Genomic DNA, 20,443 nt, shown 5'->3' with positions numbered 1-20,443 from the left:
AGTGTAGCAACAGTAGAGTATATTTAAAGTAAAGGAAAATGTTCTTATGAAAGAAGACCATGTGCCCCATCACGTTTAACTCATGTAGCATTTCAGTTTTATTGCACGTATAGTAGCACTAAAAAACGTAGGGATCAATGGGTATGTTTTTTTTTCATGGCTGATTACGATATTCAGTAATCAGGACAATGATAACCAATATTTGGATCAGATACATATTTTAAGTAAAAATGAACATCTCAGTGTCAAAGTTTAGAATGACAATTCCAGCACAAAACTCTTTTAAATGCCTCTTAGCATCCTATGTTTAATTATATTGGTCCAAAAGCTGTTCGTATGTGTAAAACTCTCAGCAGTTACACCTAAGAAACACTCGTTGGCAGGGGGGTTTCTGTACAGCAATGTTTTGCGAAGTGCAGTAAGTTTGATTGATTAAACTAACACACATAAAACATGCAAAAAACATGGCTTAATAGCTACAAAATTAAACAAAAGTACAAATTTCAGATCCATTAAAACTTCAAAAACATGTCTTTTGCCAAACACATTTTCCCCTCAGTACAACATGTTAACATTATTAGCACAAATCTATGGAGACTGAAGACAGAGGGAGGCAGTCGCATCAGAGCCAAAATAGCCAAAAAACAATTTATTTTGACGGCTATGGAAAGGAAAAATAACAATTTCAAATATTGTAAAAATGCTGAATAATATGGCTGATAATTGGATCTTTAAAAAAATGGCTAAATGCAGTGCAAAAACATATAGAAATGGCAGAGTTTTGACAACTTTTTGAGTTAGGTACTTGTCATATCAACACTCATTCAAATTTCTGATAACCAGCTGCATTTATTCTATGTTTGTGCATTTGCACAGCCTCTACATGAGCGTAAGTCAAATGTCAGAAAGTCCAAGGGGAAAATCAGAAATTGGTCATTTGTATCTGTTGGGAATTATAAGCCCCAAGTACGTCAGTGACAAGTAAGCATGACAAATCTTATATAGCACTCCACATCTGAGACCATGTCAACCTCTTAAGTTATAATCACCTGCCCAGAGAAAGCTCTCCAAGGCAGCATTCTTATTCTTAGAAACATTTCTGCATACAGATCCTGGCTGGTACAGTAAAGCCAGAGCCAATCTGTAGGCCTCTCAAAGGTCCCTCACCAACTGTCACCTCCACCCCTCAGAGAGGAGGCGAGGACGATGTGGGGGATTCTGGAGGAAGACCGTGGTGCTAAAGGGGCAGCTGCCTTCGCTTCGGTCCGAGTCCTCTGACCCACTTTCCCACCTCTTCCACCTCCCGCAAATTCCCCACCGCCATCTCCTCTCCCGCTTTCTTGCTCAAGATTAATGGTGTGAACCCAAACCTGCTGGCAAACTGGAGGTAAGGAAGATGTCTGAGGTAAGGCCTGACAGAAGTTTGGAGCGCAGGATAGAAGTGCTGTGTGGTTGTGTATGACCACTTTATGCTCAAATAAATATGACAGGTCCATTGGGAGTGTCCTTACGGTGAAGACATCTTGTTGCAGGAGCAAGCGAGGAGCTCATATTTCACTCTCTCTGAGCTGCCGAGTTCTGTCTTTCACTCTTTCCGTCTCTCTAGTGCGATGCCTTGAGGGGGAAAAGGCAAATTCTCAAGGCCTGAAAGTATGTGAGAAGACTTGGTTGGACAGAAGTTCAAGATGTCATAAGGGAGAAGTTGTGTTTCGACACGAAGTCTTGTTTGTGCTCATCAGTAAACCTGTCAGGACGCTGTTTGATGTCGTATTTGGGCGATGTCCTAGGGCGCTGTGTTTGTGTTAGCTTCCATATGGATTAGCTTCATATAACATGGCCAGTCCCTTGGAAGACGCAGTAAACTCATCCACAATCTCTGACATTCACATATATTCCTATACACAGGAAAAAAGGTGCCCTCACTGGGATTGGAATTAATGACAAGGTCCAAGAGGAATTCGTCAATATAATTACTCCGCAGGGGGAAAAAGTTTTCTACAGAGCAGAATGTTTCTCAAATCACCGCCATACCTCCACCTGCATAATTGATAGAGTCCTCATGATTAAGCTAATGAGGCTCAGAGCTTAAGCCCTATCCAACAGCCCCTAATTACAAATATGTAATATCCCCCCTCCGCTTCAATTAGCATTAGAACAGAAGGTTAAGAATCATTCAATATTCATGTGGATGGTGAACTTCAAGGTTAAGGAGACTGGTCATTTAACCTCAGCTTTAAAATAAAAGTCATTTTCCTTAATTGTCTTTGATGAGAGCCACTAACTATATAGCTGTGGGAGGTGCTTTATCAAGTTTTACCCAGGTGAAAGCGAAATATTATTTTGTTATTACCTTATTCTACCTTTTATATTTATGGGAGGATTCTACTTGTAAAAGCGCCTTAAGAATATCTAAAACATTCATACACTTTGAGATGAATTGGTTTTGTTTTAGTGTTCTAAGGTGTTAAAACAGCTTAAAGGTGTTATGCTTCTGTATTTCTTTGTTATCTATCACTTCGCATATTTTCTCTTGGAATACCTGAGCCAAACAGGTGTGTGATGTCAGGTAGCTGAGCTGTCAGAGTTGTGGAGCGATGGTTTCTGATTGACACCCCTGGAGGCGATTGGCATAATGGTGCATCATGGGAAAGCTCTCTGCAGACTTGTAAGGACCTCTCTCTTCGGTGATGAAGGCTCAATGAAAAGAGGATCAAATGTCAAAGTGTGCATGTGTATAGGGTTGTGTTTTGTGCAACGTATTATACTTTGTCCTACATCTGTATTGTTGCATGTGACGGGTTAGGAGACATTAAAATGGAAAAATGAACCATAACATAGGACTCTAAAGCAACACATGGATTCCGCTGGTGTTCTTAGTCTGAGGATACAATTTAAGTATTATAAGTTAGGGGTTAGCCATTGCCATAACCCTAACCCTAACCTTAAAGCAAGGCGACATTAGAGTTGCATGGAACAGGAGCTTTAACTTTGGTCTTGCTTGAGTCCACCTCCTCCAGAATGAGTCTGACCGTTGACTGGGGGTTTGACTGGGGACTGCATTGGCCTTGTGTCAGCAGTGGAGACCGCAGAGCAAGGCCTGGGACTCAGAGACTGGGCTCGGAGCCCATAGCCTGGAGGCCCGGGACTGCACCCGCTGGCCTAGACCAGCCCAGCCCAGCCCAGCCTCGACCAGCCCATCCCAGCTCTGCTCAGCCCCCCTCCTCCCTGTGGCCTCCCTGCACCTTCACCAGCTGCGCTTTTCTGGCTCCAGCTGCTAGGTGTATATGTGTGTATGCTGCCTTCCCCTCTCCAAAACCCCCTCTTTCCCATCTATCTCTTGCTTTTTTCTTTTCTGTTTTTTCCCTCGTTCTCTTATTTTCTCATTCCCGATTTGTCCTCTCTGTGTGTCTGCCTCATCCTCTCTTTTTTATCCTCTCTGCCTCTCATCCTTCCCTCCCTTGCCAGACACAGGGGTTGTAATAGTGCCCAGCAATTACTGAGTTGGCATGTGCTGCATTGTTTACTCACAGTCCTATTCCTACTGGACTTTATTAAAACACCATCTGCCGTCAGCTCTGGAATGGTAGAAGAGGTGGTGGAGGAGGAGATGGAAGAGGAAGGCGATGGGAGAAAAGCGGTGGATTTGGCTTCAGAATGGAAGGAGAATGGCTGGACTCACGTGGAGAGAGCGGGCTGCCACGGTGGTCTCTTGTCGGAGGGACATCGGCAGTACATGAAGCCGATGAAGCTAAATGAGATTTTTGGTGGTCTGGTAATGGGAACAAACTAAGTGAGTGTGAGTTCCAGGAGACATGGATCCAAGTTTTGGGTACAAATTATGCAAAGGCCTTAAAAGTGCATAAAAATGTAGAATCTGTAGAACATTTTTAACCAATAAAAAGTGTTTATCACCATATCTTTGTCCTGGGTCCACAACTGGAGTCGTTTGACCAAAGAAACAAATGACAAGGAATCTTCATTAGGCCTGTCAGTCACACAGAGTGACTCAGGTGCATGTGGGATAATAACAGCATGATCACGCCTATTCATAAACACTTGCATAAGCTCTCTCCCTCTCACACACATGCACATATAGAGCCATGCTGGGTAATAATGCTGAGGGCCCGCCAATGTAATGACATTCTGATGGTTATTTCATTAGCTGTAATTTGTTATGGGACATGCCATTTTGGAAGAGAGCGGGGATTGATTGGATAGTCATTGAGAGGAGGCGGGCTGGACCCACTACAAGCTAGATCAATTAGTCAATTATTGCAGAGGCTTGGTGTGAGCAGTTCTGGCATATTGTGAGTGTGTGTCTGTGTGTTCTCAGGTGTTTTTGCATCACACTGTGTGCTTTATTTAAAATGTGATGACTAAAGAATCTTCCCCGTGATACAACAAAAAGATCACTTTGGACAAAAAGTACCCCATCTTACAGTGATATCCATAAGAAGCCAAGACAGATATGAATCTGAGTGATGCTATAGATACACACAAAAAAACAAGTTAGAGTCCTGGAGGATGTGTCCATGTTGTACCCAAAATAAAGCCACACTTATTTGCACATGTTGGCGTTTGAAGATCAAATCTATCATTTTGAATTCTTGCGGATATTAGTGGACATTTTTTACTTCCAGTATTCCTGGCTACATCTGTTGCTTTTACTAAATAAGGCCCATCACGATAAGAAGCAAAGTCTCGTTATGCTTTGTAATTTATACCAGGCACTGAAGCAATCATTGTCAGGCTATTAAACTAATCACATGCTGACCATTTAACAGCCAATGATGATCATTCATGCTGTCCATACAGGGTGAAGTCCAGCGGCTTACAGTGGATGTTTACTCATGTTCCGGAAATGTCTGTGAGTCGGACCAATGAGGCGGAAGACACAAGCGCACTCAGATAAATGTGTAAACAAAACATACAATTATAAAGTCTTTCTTGATGGTCAGTCTGCTTCACAGAACTCCCGCATTATAATCGCGTGCATATTCTATAGGAATGTAAAGGCCGGCTGAAGAAAAATGAGATGAGGTTAAGGAGGGGCACTTTAGCTACAGCACACCTCAGCTGGGCTGTACGGTGAACACAGGACCTTATTTGTAGATTGTGTGTAATAAATTAGCCATGTGTTGCTGCTGATGTTCTCAACAGAGAGAATATGGGTAGCGTGAGAAACAACATAGTAAATAAAAAAAAGAATAAATAGGAGAGAAAAATCACATCTCATTGTACGACAGAGAAAACCAGATTCTTTAGAACAAGCCTAGGGTTGCAAGATATAGCTAGTTTGCACATAGAGATCAAAGCTGAGCTACAGTACGCCTTCCTATAGATGTCAAGACGGTTAGAGTTAAAGAATAGTATTTGAGTTATGTATTTTTCTACAATAAATTGTTTGAAATGAATCCTTAATGTTAATTGTCATATTAATCAAACTCAAATCCCTTATATTTAGTTAAAACTACTAAAATAATGACTTCCAGAAGGGGTTTTCTAAACCTCGTGGGAAAATCGAGCTGTATACATTAGTAAAATTGATTCGCCACACATTGCTGAAAGTGAGGTTGCAGAACCGTAACTCATTCCATGTTCCAAACGTGTACGGCCAGTGTGAATATGCTAAAATGCAAATGGCTGTATCTAGAGCCAGCGTTTGGTTTGTCCGGTCTGGGCTATGGGCAGACTCCATGGAAGAGGCCCCACTCCATATGTAGATATTAACAGCTCATTCCAAGGCAAAGAAAAAACTATTCTTATTTTCAGGTGATTGTAAACTAATGAAAACATAGTTAGGGATGTTATATACCAATTATGCCAATAGATGCACCGAAATCCTACACACTAGACCTTTAACCTGAATCTAATCAGATTTAAAAAATTTTATTTTGCAGAAATACAACAGAATACTTGTCAGACTACAAATTCCATCCAGCATGTCTGCATTTGCCATTTTATTAACAGCAGAATATAATATTACTGTAGGGGACTGACCAGAGCCATGTTCTGTTTTTTTTTTTTCCTGAGAAGAATATATTCAGCTGTAAAAGGGATAAAATAGATACAAACAAGACATCGAGTGGAAACAAAAGATCTCATTTGAGGCATAGACAGCTGATATCACACTTGCAGTCATGAGTTATTCATGCATTAGAGATATTGCAGATTGACAGCACAATTATGTCAGAGGGTATTACGCATCAGCAACAATGTCGTGCCCCCTGGACGGGCACATACACCACAGTACAGAGGGAAAACAGGGGGGCGTCTGAGGTGAATTCTCTCTCGCTGAAAAAGCACAGTACTCTGAATACTAAATGCAGCTTGCAGATAAAACCATGAGAGCTGGGCAAAGCTGTTCTTTAGTATTTGATGAGACACTCAAAGACAGTTTGAGGGAGGTGTAATCTATAATCAAAGTGAAATTTGCAGCAGTATTTTGTTTCTGTTTGTCAAAACTAAAATGCCTCTGTATTACAGATTGGGAAAGAGTGTGTGTGTGTGCGCCATACCACACAAGCAGACCCTCTGTGGCAGCCCTCAGCTGGTGATGTTGTTGGGGGGTAGGAGGTCAAAGGTCGGACCAAGGTTCATTACGGCCTGCCATCTTTCAGCCTCCCCAGACGCCAACACCCCAGCAGCTCTGCACAACACAAAAAGATCAAATGAAGGATTATTGTCATTTAGACACAATACATGAAGAGTCCTATTGACAAATGGCAAAATAAAGAAAATGACACCAAAATATTTCCTGTCTGATTGTGAATTGTTTTAAAGGTGATCGCTGTAGCTCTTAAAATGCAGATTTTGTTTAATTATTAATGTGATTTGTGAAAACGTTTTATTAATTAATAATCATCAGGTAATTTTTCAAACATGGATGTATAGTCTGCCAATGCAACATTTTCATGCACTGTAAAAGTTTATCTTACTGTTTCATATCTATATAAAGCAAAAATATAAACTAACGGCAAATTGTTTAATTTATACCTTTTTCGAGGCAATTTGTTTCCTTGATTTTTTTTAGTTTGTCAGATTTTACAGTTACTAGAGAAAGAGAGATTCACCTGCTCCTCGTATGGAAAATGAGCGCCCATGCCGCGAGAGGAAACAGTAACAGTACCATTAAACACAGAGGTGTCGTGCACTTGTGTACAGTAGAGTGTAGTTATCTTTAATGAGAGTGAAATCACTGTCTCTTAAAACAGCGCATACTGTTTTATGGGTCACATCAGAGCTGCGTTCAAAGCAAGCATCCACCACAACAACAGGATGGACTGCTCACCACTTCCTCCTCCGGTTTATTTTACTTCCTCTATTAACTCTATTTTATTTACTATTAGGTCGTCATGGACACCATGTATGATACTAGGAGACAAACAAGAGGGATGACTGTGTCAACGCTATGCATAGTAACAACAGCAAGACTGACACGTGTTGAAAAATTTAGGAATTCATTTATTTAGTTAGTCTGTTCCTTTTTTTTGGCAAGAAGGATTCCAAATTATTTATTATTATCTAAAACCTATAATTTGATGAAATGTTAGTGCAGCAATAACGAATCCCACAAAAAAAAAAAAAACAACAATGAATATGCAACATCATGTGCACCTTCTGTCAACTGTTCTACTCCCTCTCCAAGGATGTCTTGTAAATCCACCAACCATTTGCTGTAAATGTAAAAGTTTATATGCATTCAGCTTCTGTCATGAGCCCGTCTCTGGTGTTCTAGCACCCCGTCAGCATTTCTCTCTCCTTTAGGAAATGGAGAAACGCCAGCTGAGATGCTTTTTGTTACATTTTTATTTAACATTGTAATGTGTTAGACGCAATTTTAGGTGAGAAACTGCAAGTAAAGCCCGGGCATTAAAAACAAATACAAGAATTCAATTATCACTCGGCACAGTTCATCAACCGGTGCGACAGGGAGTTAAAAGTAACAAGGCCGGGGTGTCTAGCGCAGTGTCAGCATGTCTCTATCACCTCGGTGATGGAGAGGCCAGCTGAGGATGGACTCTAGTGGCCTGGGACATGTTCCTCCACCCCAACGCTCCCTCCTCTTCCCCTTTCGTCCCGAATGCCCTGCCTCCTACAAGCACCTTTTGTGTGGGCTAAATGGGGCTGGATGCACCCCTTTAACTTTGATTTCCATTTTCCATTGTCCGCCCATTGACGGGGAGGGTGACTCCATCTGTGCCTGCCTTGCGTGGTGCCACCCTTTCAATAGGCATATGCTCCACATGTAAGAGCCCTAAACTTGCAAGAGAATGGGTGGAAGGGAATAATGATATACAAGACGGGCCCCTCACTTCATAGTGCGAGAGAGATTGAGAGATCGAGGAAGAGAGAGAGAAAATACACCATTCATCAATTTATTGTATGGCCCTTAAAACTCTACAGCCCTTTTTTATGTATATTCAAGAGCGCAGAAGAGATTACACAAAGGCACCCAGTGAACTGATGGCGTTTTAAAATGTGGTCAAGCTGCTCCACTTGCCTCATGAACTGCTCTCAAATTGTGCACGTGTGTTTTACATGAAGGGAGACGCAGCTTGCCCCGCCAACCGGCCACAATGGAAGCCCCACAGAACAATTGATAACTGTTAACTGAGGTGGCGCGCCGGGGTCAGTTTTGACTTGGAAATGTGCAATATGCTGTGAAAACAGCCCCTTGTGCGCTCTCTCCCTCCCCCTCCAGATCTTATCTCCACATGTGATAACACCACTTAAGATCTCATACAGTAACACACATTAAGTCATTTCCCTCTGCAAACAAACTGAGGAGGAAAGTCTGCAGAAAAATAGAAAGTGAAATTTGGTACCGGATTGTTATTAGCCAGTGGTTTTTCTCTCGATTTTTATCTGTGAGCTCGATTTTGATTTCCAATTTTGGCTCCCATGTAAGGATTATATTTGTTTGAACCCAATTTAGCAGGAGAAAGCGGCTAAGACAGGGTGGGAGGAGGCAAGGCTCATGGCTTAATTTGCCTTCCATTCCACTTCCATTCATTTACTTATTCATTCATTGCCTCTTTCTCCCTGTCCATCAACCTTATCCTAATCTCTCTCTTTATCCCTCTCCTCCTACTCTTTCCTTGACACCCATGACGCCCCCACTGGCCCCACACTCACCCAAATGCCGTCTAACCCCGCCCCTCGCCGCTCCTCCTGTTCAGTTATAAGGCTCTATCGATTACAAGCCTGTCGTACAAAACGACCTAATGGAGGGTCAGCTTTAATGTGAGGGGCGGAGGGGCCCCCACTCTTGGTAAGAGCTGGGCCTGGCCTTAAACACCCCTTCTCCTTCCTTCTCCATCTCCTGTGTCCCCGCTCCCTCCTGCTGGGCTCCACCTTGTCCCTCTTAGCTCCTTCCCATTGGAGAGCGAGGGCCATGAAAAATCAACAGCGGAGCCATCAATCCCCCTCCCCTTCACCCTCCTCCGCTCCCTTTACAAGGCCCACCGCCGGCTGCAGCGGCTGCCCATGTGCGAGGGTATTTAGTGGGGGCCTGAAAGCTGAAAGGAGACGCGCTTGGATCAAATGTGTGGAGGGGTGAGGGAACAGAAGGAGCCCTCTCAGGAGGGGTGCTGAGGCCCTGGCTCGTTTTATAGACTCCCCTGAAAGAACGTGATTACAGATCATTATCCAATTGAAGCAGATTGATGGGCCGGGGTCAAAGTAATATAGCTCATAGTGGCTCAGCGAAAGGGGAGGGGTGACAGGAGAGGACGGAGGGCAGCGCAAAAGTGTGGGGTGAGGTAGGGGGGGTTACAGACAGGGTGAAGATGGTATAATGACCGGATTGTCACCGCCGAATGGAGCATGTGGAGGGGGAGCACAGAAGGGAGGGAGGAGAAGGAGGAGGAAGACCCAAACTTGCAGAATGAAAGACTGGGGCTTTTCTTTTGCAGGAATGAGTTGAAGTAGTACAACAAGTGCTGATGGAGAGGAGAGATGCTGGATTGGCCTTGTCACTCCAGAGGGCAGATAAAGAGACCTTTATGTGGAGAGGAGGCAGGAGAATTTGTCCAGGGTGATTTGCCTGTTTGTCTCCTTGTAAACAATGTGGTTCATTCTCTTCTCTCTCTTTTTTTTTTTACTGAAAGATTGAATCAAGAGTTGTTACAAATGAGATAGCTGTTGGACCTAAAAAATGTTGTATATAATAAATACAAAAAAAATGTGTTTTCATGATACTGAACTTTAATTTTAAACTTAATGTTTTAGTTTGAGGACAAGCAACAGAAATTATTATTCTCTCCCATATTAAGAAGTTTCCAAAAGTTATTTTAAGCAAAGGCTAGGACAAATGTTAACATTTGATTTCTGTTTTTACATTCAGTAAGTCAATTATCGCCGTCAGCAAATGCCCTGACCTCTATTTTTACAATCCTCCGATAGCTTCTTAGCCTGTGTACCATTTGCCTCAAACTGTTCTTACATAATAACATGCATTACAATGCATGATGTTTCTGACCTTTGCAATGCACTGGAAAGGTAGATTTCAGATGATTATCACCGTTCAACAGCCAAGAGCACGGATCTGCTCCTCCTGCCGTTTCAATGTACATGTCGATGGCGAATCTGCATAGCTGCTTATAAAACCTTACATGACCTCATGTGTAATTTTAAATGAATTAAACAATAGCAGTGGCAATAACAGAATAAGTTTTGCACTTGCTTGGTGCCACAGTGTTAGTCATAGGTCTGATATGTACAGTTTGTTGCCAAAGGCAGAATATTTTTTGATAATCTCAAGAAGTGCATTTGATTTATCAAATGTTTGGTCAACCAGGCTTCCTGTAGTTTTGTGAAAGTATACCGCAACTCACTTTTTATTGGAGCAAACACACACACATTCATGCATGTGAGAATCACGACGACATGCCACGACTCAGTATGTCATGGCGTTTTATGTAAGTATGAATCTGATGCATTCATTAATGGTTTGTTAGCAGGATGGTGGTTCTGGTGCCAGTGGACTGGAGTCTTGTGACAGGGAGCGTCTTCATTCACAATAGAGGGCTTATGGGTAATGGCTACGACACTGAATAGCCTTTTGATATTGGCTGAGACAAAGTGTCTGTAAATTGCCCTTGCTTTCAAGATTTGTAGATGTAAAAAAAATCCCTTGAAGACAGCATGAGCATGTTTTAGATCAAGCTTGACATGTCATTTTTTCGCTTGGGATATTTTCAGCAAAATAGATCCTAAATGATGTAGAACTTCGGGACTTTGATTGGACTTGACAGATGCACATGCTGTCCGTGTTCGCTCGGCATGCAGAAACTGGCAAACGGCAATTACAGTGAATGTGCGAGAGCGTTGAAAAAAAGGGGTTTACAACTTTGCTCTGTGCAGCCTTTGCGTAATTATTGGATTAATGAAGAATGCACTCATCATCAGTGGCTGTGACGCATAAAAGGGGGCACATACTGTACATCCAGGAAGCGCTTAATGCACCTCCTGCTCATTTTAAGACATGAATTTGGAAGGCAAGCGCAATCACATGTGTTCCTGAATCACAAACAACGGCTTCAACACACTAATTGCTCATGCTTACACATGCATGGGCACAATGTTTTTATTTATAGTAGTTGTTTTTATATATAGTATAGTATAGTAGTCCTTACAATGCTGTTTTCTCAAAGTTACAAGCTGCGATTTGTGAGGAATGTTTGCAAACGAATGTTGACTCAGAGAGACAGAAATACAGACAGACACAGAGTCGTAGGCTTTAAAAGCACAGGGAGTTAAAAGCCATGCTTCCCCTGTTTTTCCCCACTCAGGAAAGTGACACTGAGCAGACTGACCCATGTGATTACATCCTCAGAGAGTGTGTGTGTGTTTGCATGTGCAGATGTACTGTCTGCATGTGTGCATCTGTGTTTTGGCTCTACACTTCCATTTTTTTTTTTCACGTGTGTTGTGGAAAGATAGCAGCTGATTTTTGTGTGACTCAGCCCAGCTTTGGGAAACCAGCAACACCAGGTGGATCTGATTGAAAACATTGCTGGGTGACCGCGATGGGAAGGGAAGATGTGTTCTTGATATCTGAACACCACCATTCAAAGTTTGTATGGGAAAAAAAGTTACTTCATATTCATTACTCAATGGTAAAAACTCTATCCTGAAGGAGGAACTTTCGAAAATGTTCCATAGTTTCTCTTTCATGTTGGCAACCATTTAGTGGGACTATTTGTAATTCTCCTCAGTTGGTGCCTATCTCATCTCAGCATGAAACCCTTGATTTGTGTTTGTGCTGGATATTCATACAGGCAGGGAAAAAATGATCAACGCCAGCCATGGCTATAGATCAGACTGTAATTGCAAATTCTTGTGGATTAAAGCAATGGATCTTTGATTAAATTGCTCTGTTACATCTCACAAATGTCTTTGATACTGACCTTGTTTTCCAATATTCAAAAAGAGTCACGAATGGCTTGGTAAATTGCGAGCTTGACAGCCGTTGTTGCTGTTAATTTACCTAAAAACAAAGTGATGAAGATGGTCACGTAGCAGTGCCGGATCTAGCAAATTCAGGGCCCTGGCAAGCCCCCTGCCCCCCAACACACATACATACAAAAAATAAAAATACATTATTATCTTCTATATTCATTGTATTTATCACAAATAAGAGCAAGAGCTTATGAGAAATTAATACAAATAAATAACTTAGCTGACAAACAATAAAAAAATTCCATATGTAGACATTTGCAAATTTTGTCTCTTCCTTTTTAATGTTTTGTTTGTTTTCTATACTGTGCCCGGATGGCTTTTGCCTTCTCATTTTCTCTTTCTCAACTCACCTACCATACTCATTTGGCATGTTCTGACTGAGATGATCACTCACTAATTAACAAATTAAGGTGAACTGCATTGCCTGGATGAGAGGTGGTACCCCTACTACAGACCAACCATTGGCATTGCAGTTTTGGATCAGCCACTATCATGAAGGCCAGGATTTTTCAAACACACCTACTTTTACACAGCTGTTTCTGTTTGAGACATAAAGACCTGCAGCATCTGCAAACAGCATACTGCATCCTGGATCACAGGAGCATCTATATAACGTGTCCCACATTGTGTATGGAATTGAAACATGAAAAATACAAATTTAGTCCTTATTCTTCAACTGCATTCTTGCGAGAATAAATGAAGTTATATATTTTTTAAAAAAATTCAGAACACAAAGTTAGTCAGTCTGGTAAGTCAATTAAACCATTGCGTAAACAAGTTGTCTTTGAAGACACCACACACTGTAGCTACAGCTCTGCGACCTGCATGCTAAACCCAGTTACAGGCAAGAGAGGAAGCCCTGACTCCCTCTGCGTTACACTTAGTCAGATAATTGGAAATGCGAGGGCATTAACTCCAACGGGATTAAGAAGGGGAATTAAATATGTTAATCCCCAAAATAGGTAAATAGCCTCAGTGATACAATAACCAATTTCTAGGGTTTTCCTCCCCCGAGGACACGTCTGCCTTTGAACGCATCACGCTCACACACAACCACGCACAAATACACACTCACGAGCAGAGCTGCACTATAGTACACACTTGCGCATAAACACAAACGTGTGCATTCTGCACGGGGCGAGCCGGAGAGAGAGTCTCGAGTGTTCTCGGAAAGTTCTCCAAGGTCATGCCTGTGGTGTCGTGTGGCCCTGTGGCTGACTCTTGAACCTGTTCTCCCAGGTCTGCCTCTTTGTTCTAGAGATCATTACCTCTGTCGCTCCGCTCTGCTCTGCTCCCCTCCCGAGACCGCTTTGTCGCCATGTGTTCATCTGCCTTGTAATTATAGCACGGTCCTGGATGTCACGGTTTAGGGACTCTGCCTGGGTGTGAGTGAATGTGTCAGGGGGGACTGAGCGAGTGTGTAAGATGTGTGGCTTATATTGTGCTTTTTATGCATGAGCGTGTGGGAAGTGTGTGTTTGTGTGTGTCAGTGATGGAGCGTGGACAGCGGTGTTTACGAGAGCACAGTGTGTATATAATTTCAATCACCAAAAAAAGGGGGCATCGTAAATTGAATATAGTGCACTTTCTCTTTAAACTATTCAAGCAAGAGGCATCGCCTTTGGAGATGGCAACAGAGCTGGATTTTGATGAGCTACTGTACTTGTGTCAGGGACATGAAACAACTGAGTAAAAAGTGTATATTCAAAACACTGACGCATAAATCATCAGTGCCGGGGCATCAGTCGTGGGCAAAAATCAAGTTAAAGTTCCCCACTGAGTTCAAAGTACATTTTTATACACAATTAGTGGAGTACAATTTCTGTTGGAATTGAAGCGTAGCGGAAAAAAACCCAAGGTCAATTGCTGATCGCCTCTGAGAAACATTATTTTTATGTCTCTGTGTGTCCAAAGATGAATGTCTTTGAGGGGAAGAGAAAATAAGATGGAGAAAAGAAAACATTAAAAGAGAGAAGTCAATCATTCAAGAATGCAAGACCGTAATGCACCACAGTCAAATTCAATAAAGTCATTATTCCTGGCTTAGCCATAGCAATAGTATTTTTCCTGGATATCCTATACCGCTTATCCCAGTTCCTTTCTCTCTGTCGCTCTTTCTCTTTCTCTCACCATTCCTCTTTTCTCAGTTCTGGCTACAGGGCATGTAGGATGGCATCAATACTCTCATTTCGCAACATGAAACCCTCTATTTACTCCAAAGATTCATCAGTGATGGATGTCATTCCGCGACGGCTACCTCCACAAAAGGCAGAAAGCAGCTTCATCATGCCAAACCTGCGCGTATTACCCCTGACATATTCTATTAGGCCGATTACACATAATGATGCCAAATAAGCAGCGAATGAAGAGCTGGGGAGTTATCGCTGCCCCCCAACGGAAAAGAGGAAAAAAAAAGCTCAGCAAAGTTTCTTATCTCAATCCAGCTGAAGGAGGAACCACACACACACACAGTCCAAGCTGCACTTATCAGTCATTAGGCATTTAAATGCTTGCCCAGAGAGAAATTAGATTTTCTGAGGAGTTAAGAAGATAACCAGTGGCACACTCTTAAAAAGGATGTGGCGCTTTCAACACATTTGAGTGGAGTCTGAGACAACACACTTACTGAGTGGCTGTTAATCATAGCAAGGAATATTACTGAAGCATGTGCTGTGATTAAAACAATTTAAATTGACAAATAACACAAGATGAGTTCCCTAAATGCAGCATATTATTACCAAATGTAGACAAAGATGCAACGGACATTAAAGCTAAAAACTTAAACAGATATTCATTTTATCGCTCCAAAAAAGGGAAGGTTAGGTTTTATGTCTCATTCGTTAGTCTGCATAATTTACTGTTACAGTAACAGCAGGGCATCTCATATCTTCTTAACAGATTTTAATGAAATTTGCTGGAGCCATGGTCCAAGAAACAAGTGATTAGATTTTGGTTCACATCAAGATCCAACAGTTTTTGTAAAGGGTTTCCCAAAAATGTGAAATACTGCTGGTAATTTCTTTGACATTTCACTGAACTCATACACTCAGTGTACTATAAAAAACAAATAAAAAAATCTGGCACAAGTATCATGTGATTGCTAGCCACAATATGTAATGTAATCAGGAGCCAGATGCAGATTTTTTTAAAAAAATATATATTCTATTTTAAAACTACCAAAATGTAAAGGACACCATAGACTCCTCATACATTAGTTTGTATAATAAGTATAAGTTATGCACCTGGTCTGTATAATATCATATGAATTGGCATCATGATGCAGGAGGTGTAGGTTTCGTGTCAAAATGGGGAGGAAACATCATCAGCATCAAACACCTCATTTCTGGTATTCTGGTGAATATTTATGCACCAATTTGTGCTTTTTCTGCATTATTTCATGGTGTAAATGTCTTTAATTTTGTCAAAATAAAAGTTATTCTTCATGTTTTTATTGCTGGGGACAAATGGACATGTTCTAAATCTTGGAGGTGTGTCCCCTGCAGATATCCTCTGAACTGGGCATTTTCATAGTAGGTTCATAACATGACAATGTAACATGGCAACATATGGGACAATGCAACAGGACAACGTAACATGACAATGTAACATGACAGCGTACACAAACCCTTGTCTCCAAGGTCAAAGTCCTATCTTTGTTTATAACCACTCCGAACACCTCCCTTTTGGGACTTTTTTTGCTTTTTATAAAACGTTGCAGGACGTCTTCCTTTGCTCCTGTTATTGAACAGACGACAGCCTGTAGTGCATAGTCATGTGATCACTGTGTCCTGACTCACGATTATGTAGGTTATATAGGAATTATAGTGCATAAGTTTTTGTAGGCCTGAGCACTCTGAGGAATGTGCATTCTAGGCACAAATATGCAATGTCTGAGTGCTTTCTTCTTCTATTATGGTAACTTAAGTGGGTTTTAAAATGTGGGTCCAGCTTGAAAAAGCAGTGATCTTTTTTCATTTACCAAAATATTTCCCCCAATCCTTAAAACATGGTGTATTGGGTGGGACTTGACCAATCAGTGAAGTGTGTCAGTGTTTTTGGAAGAAGTGTGTGTTTGTTGTACATCCTCCCCGCTGATAAGTACAGCACTAAAAAACAAGGCCCAAGCTAACACCACCTCGCCCATCACTCCAGGCTCAGTCACTGCCAGTGGAACAAATTGCGGAGCATTTACCAAACTTTTATTAGGTTCACAAAACAAGATCCCATGCCATAGATGTGGGCGAGGGGTATTAATTTAGGGAAATGAGCATGGGGTAAATAAAGGCTGTCTGGTTGCCGTCCTAACAGGAAATGCTATGCAGGGGACCGGTGAATGAGGTGGGGGTGAAGATGGGGTGGGGGTAGGAGGGGGGGGAAACAATTATGACCTCATTTAATAGTCTCTCTCTCTCAGCTCCCAGGCAGAGATCGGAAAGGAATGCCCAGTTTCAAAACCGCAAGTCACCTCTGAACATGGGAGCATTTGGCCTAAGTGTTTCCTGTTGCAATAAAAATGTATGTCAAGTATGTGAACCGAGGTTCCTCTGTGCTTAAAGCCTGTTGAGCACACACACACGTTCACACATACATACTGCAACCACAGTATGTCGGTTTGGAATCGTCCACAGCAAAAATTAGTCCATTATGAACTGCGCTGCCACTGCCCGAGCACAGCAGTGTGATTAAACCAAGCATGGAGTGTGAGGCTAAATGTGTGTGTGCGTTTTGGAGTGGTATTGTGAAATGGGTGGGGGTTACTACGTGATACAAAGCCCATGCCGTTCTGGTGCTGGGCTCATGATAAGAGTTTGGGAAGTCGTCGCATGGTGATAGCCACAGGCACAAATGTGCAAGGGGGCTCCAAGTGCTAATTTTATTCATTTACCTCCCTCTCTGGATAATTGTTTCTGTCAACCAGCGACGGCTTGATAAAGGATTTCACGCCGCTGAAAAACAGTTACACGGCTACTTTGGAAGGTGATCGCCAGAGACGATTATATTTATCACCTGCTTTAATATCCATAGTGTGGTGTAAATTGATTCATTCTCCAAGGATCGCTGTCACAGGGAGCAAGGTGTGAAGAGTTCTGCACCCAAATAAGACATCTGACATTTGACACATACAGTAATACTGCGAAATGACAAAAAGCATACTTGCCGGAATATAGAATTATCACTAATACTATTATATTACTCAAATTACTGTCAAAATGTTGATTAAACAATTCTGCTCAAATTTGTCTTAAGTCGTGTTTGAATTAAATTCATTAATGTTTGCGATTAGATGACACATTCGCACAAACATGCTTTCATACTTGTCTTATCACATTATGCAGTAATACAATATCTGTAACCAAACTGGTGACAAAAATGTAGATTAAAATGTGAACAGCACTGCCTGCATTGTGAAGTTCAGCAAAATTAAATATCAAAGAACACTATTTGTTATTCAAAGTTATTTGTGAACAAATTCTTAGCATTATGTGTTTTTTGTGAAATATTTAAATAGTTAATCCCTCCATATTTCTAACTAGTTTAAGTACAAACCCAAATACTGAAGAATAATCATGTTACATTGCAAGGCAGTATCCACAGAGTCAACGTTTGGGGGAACAAACTCTCCACACCTCGTCTTCACCACCAGAAAAAAAAAATCAAAATTTGAAAAACAGTTTTTTACTATGTTGCATTATTCAAAGGCAAGCACAGCATTAAAGTATACTATACGAATATGCAAGCACAACATTCATGACTGACACTGTACTCAGTCTACACTTGGACTGTGAAATGACAAACATAATACTGACGTTAGTTGAATGCGCTGATATCTACCACATGCCTAGTCTTTAGTTTATTGTAGAATACTGGAATATTGGGGGCGGGGGGGTTGGAGCACATTTTCATATATAAGGGTATGTGTCCCCCCAATTTTTATTATACATACTGCCTTGTCTTTACTGTGCGTCTTCAAAATTTTGATTATCCACGAATCTTTGAAACACCAATGTAACTTTTTATGAACTAACCGCCACCCAGAACCAACGGTCAAGTCTGCAGATTTTATGAGATAACTGTCAACGGCAACTGATAGAAGTCCTAAGACATTCATCAACTAATTAAAAAAAAACAACAAAACTTTACAGTTGTTAGAAGTTGCCCCCGAAATGTCACTCCCACAGCTTTAAAATCCACAGCACACCTTTACTTCAGTTAACTGACAGATTCCCACCCATTCAAAAGAGTGGCCTGGAAGCCTTCTTTCCCCCGGAGTTCAAAAACATGTCGCTCTGCCTCCACTCGGGGAAGCCTGCTTTTATTGGACCCTTTGTGGAACATCCTTTCTTCCCCCTCATCAAAAGAAGGAAAATAAGTCAAGGCGTAGTCGCATTCCCCCCCCTCTTTTATTACTATTCTAATAATACTCCATATTTGTTCGTGCCTTCATCTTTTCAATGCGCTCTTTGAATGTGTGTGTGCAGGACTATAGTGAGGCAGCGCCACATTACTAACTGTACTCTAAGCCTCAGTGGGCAAATGCACTGGATGGAGAGAGGGGACATTCTTTCCCATACCTTTACTGCTACAGTGTGAGCGACTTTAACTGTGCTTATACATAAGGTCACTTCAAGAAAAGAACAAATGTAACAGAGAGTGGAAGATAAAAAAAAAAGTCTGGCTGGAATTCCGGAAATAGTGTCTTTCAAAGGAGATACGGGAGAGGAAGGGGGATGGAGGAGGGGATTGGTACAGTTTCTGTGTGTGCACATGTGTGTGTGTGTGTGTGCAGATACTTCTTGTTAAAACCACTCTGTGCTAAAGCAGCTTTACCCCACAGAGGCCTGCAGAGGTGGTGGTGTCTGTGGAGGAGGTGAGGTGGAGCGTTTGGAGGGCACTTTCCTTCGCTGACTGGAATGAATGGTATGGAGCAGCAGTGACCATTCATGCATGCTCCTTTACCTCTCTCACTCGCTGTTCCCCTTTTGAGATTTTTAGGCGCAAGAGGGAGAAAAATGAGAAAGAGAGGAAAAGGGAGGGAGATAAAAATTTAGGGGATAGAAAAGGGGGATAAAAGCAGGTGAGAAAAGCGAATAAAAGACGAAGAGAGAAGGTAAGAGTGAGGGGAAGAGAGAGACGCAGGACTCTAGTCACTGGGCCACTGGAGTTGGAAAGCAGCGCAGCGTGAAATAAGGGAGAGGAGCAGCTGAACCAGAAAGAACCCAGGCTGCTCATTACAAAGGCCTAGGCCTGACTTCTACCCTGCACACACTGTAACACACACTCTCTCTCTCATACACACAGGCAGACACAGACACACACGTGAGGACACACAGATATGCGCAGGACACAGGGAAACAAAAAGAGGAACTCACGCACATCATGCCATTTGGTAGATGCTTTCATGTGGGCGTGCACACAGACATGCGATGTCACTCATGTATTGGACATATGCACAAACAAACATGAGCCACAAAAATTTAAATACATTTTTTTCCTGTTTTACTGTAAATTTATTCTGTCAACAATAAAATAAAGTTCAGCAAAGTATCAAGTTTTAGACTTCTGCTGCTAAATACAGAGCATGCATGCAAAGATGTAAAGAATGAATTGCGAGAGCAGTCAATACTAACTAAACTAGCCAGGAGCTGATTATCTGGATCTCCTTTTTTTTCTTTTTTTTTTTTTACATATCGACACAGTGAAAAATGTTACACTCGTCAAAACTTTGGCAGCCTCTCCAAAAAGCACACAGGGAGATGGGAGAGGATGAAGTCTCTCGTCTCATTGTGTGACCCTCCCCTTGCGTCGTGACAGCTGATGAAACATTTGGTGCAACTTGTTTATTTAGATTTGATTTCCTACCCTAACATTTGAGCAGCTGCCTCTCGATACACGGTTCACAAACATCTCATTCAAGGGCACAAATAAGTGTGTCGCCAGACTGGATGATATTGACTTATATGCAGAAAGCGTGAATCTA

At 41.8% G+C, this 20,443-nt stretch overlaps 1 long non-coding RNA gene across 1 annotated transcript in view; it reads right to left on the bottom strand.

The window, feature by feature from the left end:
* LOC121960446 (uncharacterized) overlaps positions 1-20,443 on the bottom strand; it is a 112,518-nt gene that overhangs the window by 26,524 nt on the left and 65,551 nt on the right. The window contains exon 3 of the long non-coding RNA XR_006106983.2: positions 6,519-6,649. This is a non-coding gene — a long non-coding RNA (uncharacterized LOC121960446). The remainder of the gene's footprint in view (positions 1-6,518; positions 6,650-20,443) is intronic.

Source organism: Plectropomus leopardus, chromosome 21 (genome assembly GCF_026936395.1).
Source record: "Plectropomus leopardus strain MGB_pleo_1.0 chromosome 21, ASM2693639v1, whole genome shotgun sequence".
Taxonomy (NCBI): Eukaryota; Metazoa; Chordata; class Actinopteri; order Perciformes; family Serranidae; genus Plectropomus; species Plectropomus leopardus.
This window is presented reverse-complemented; position numbering and strand designations above follow the sequence as displayed.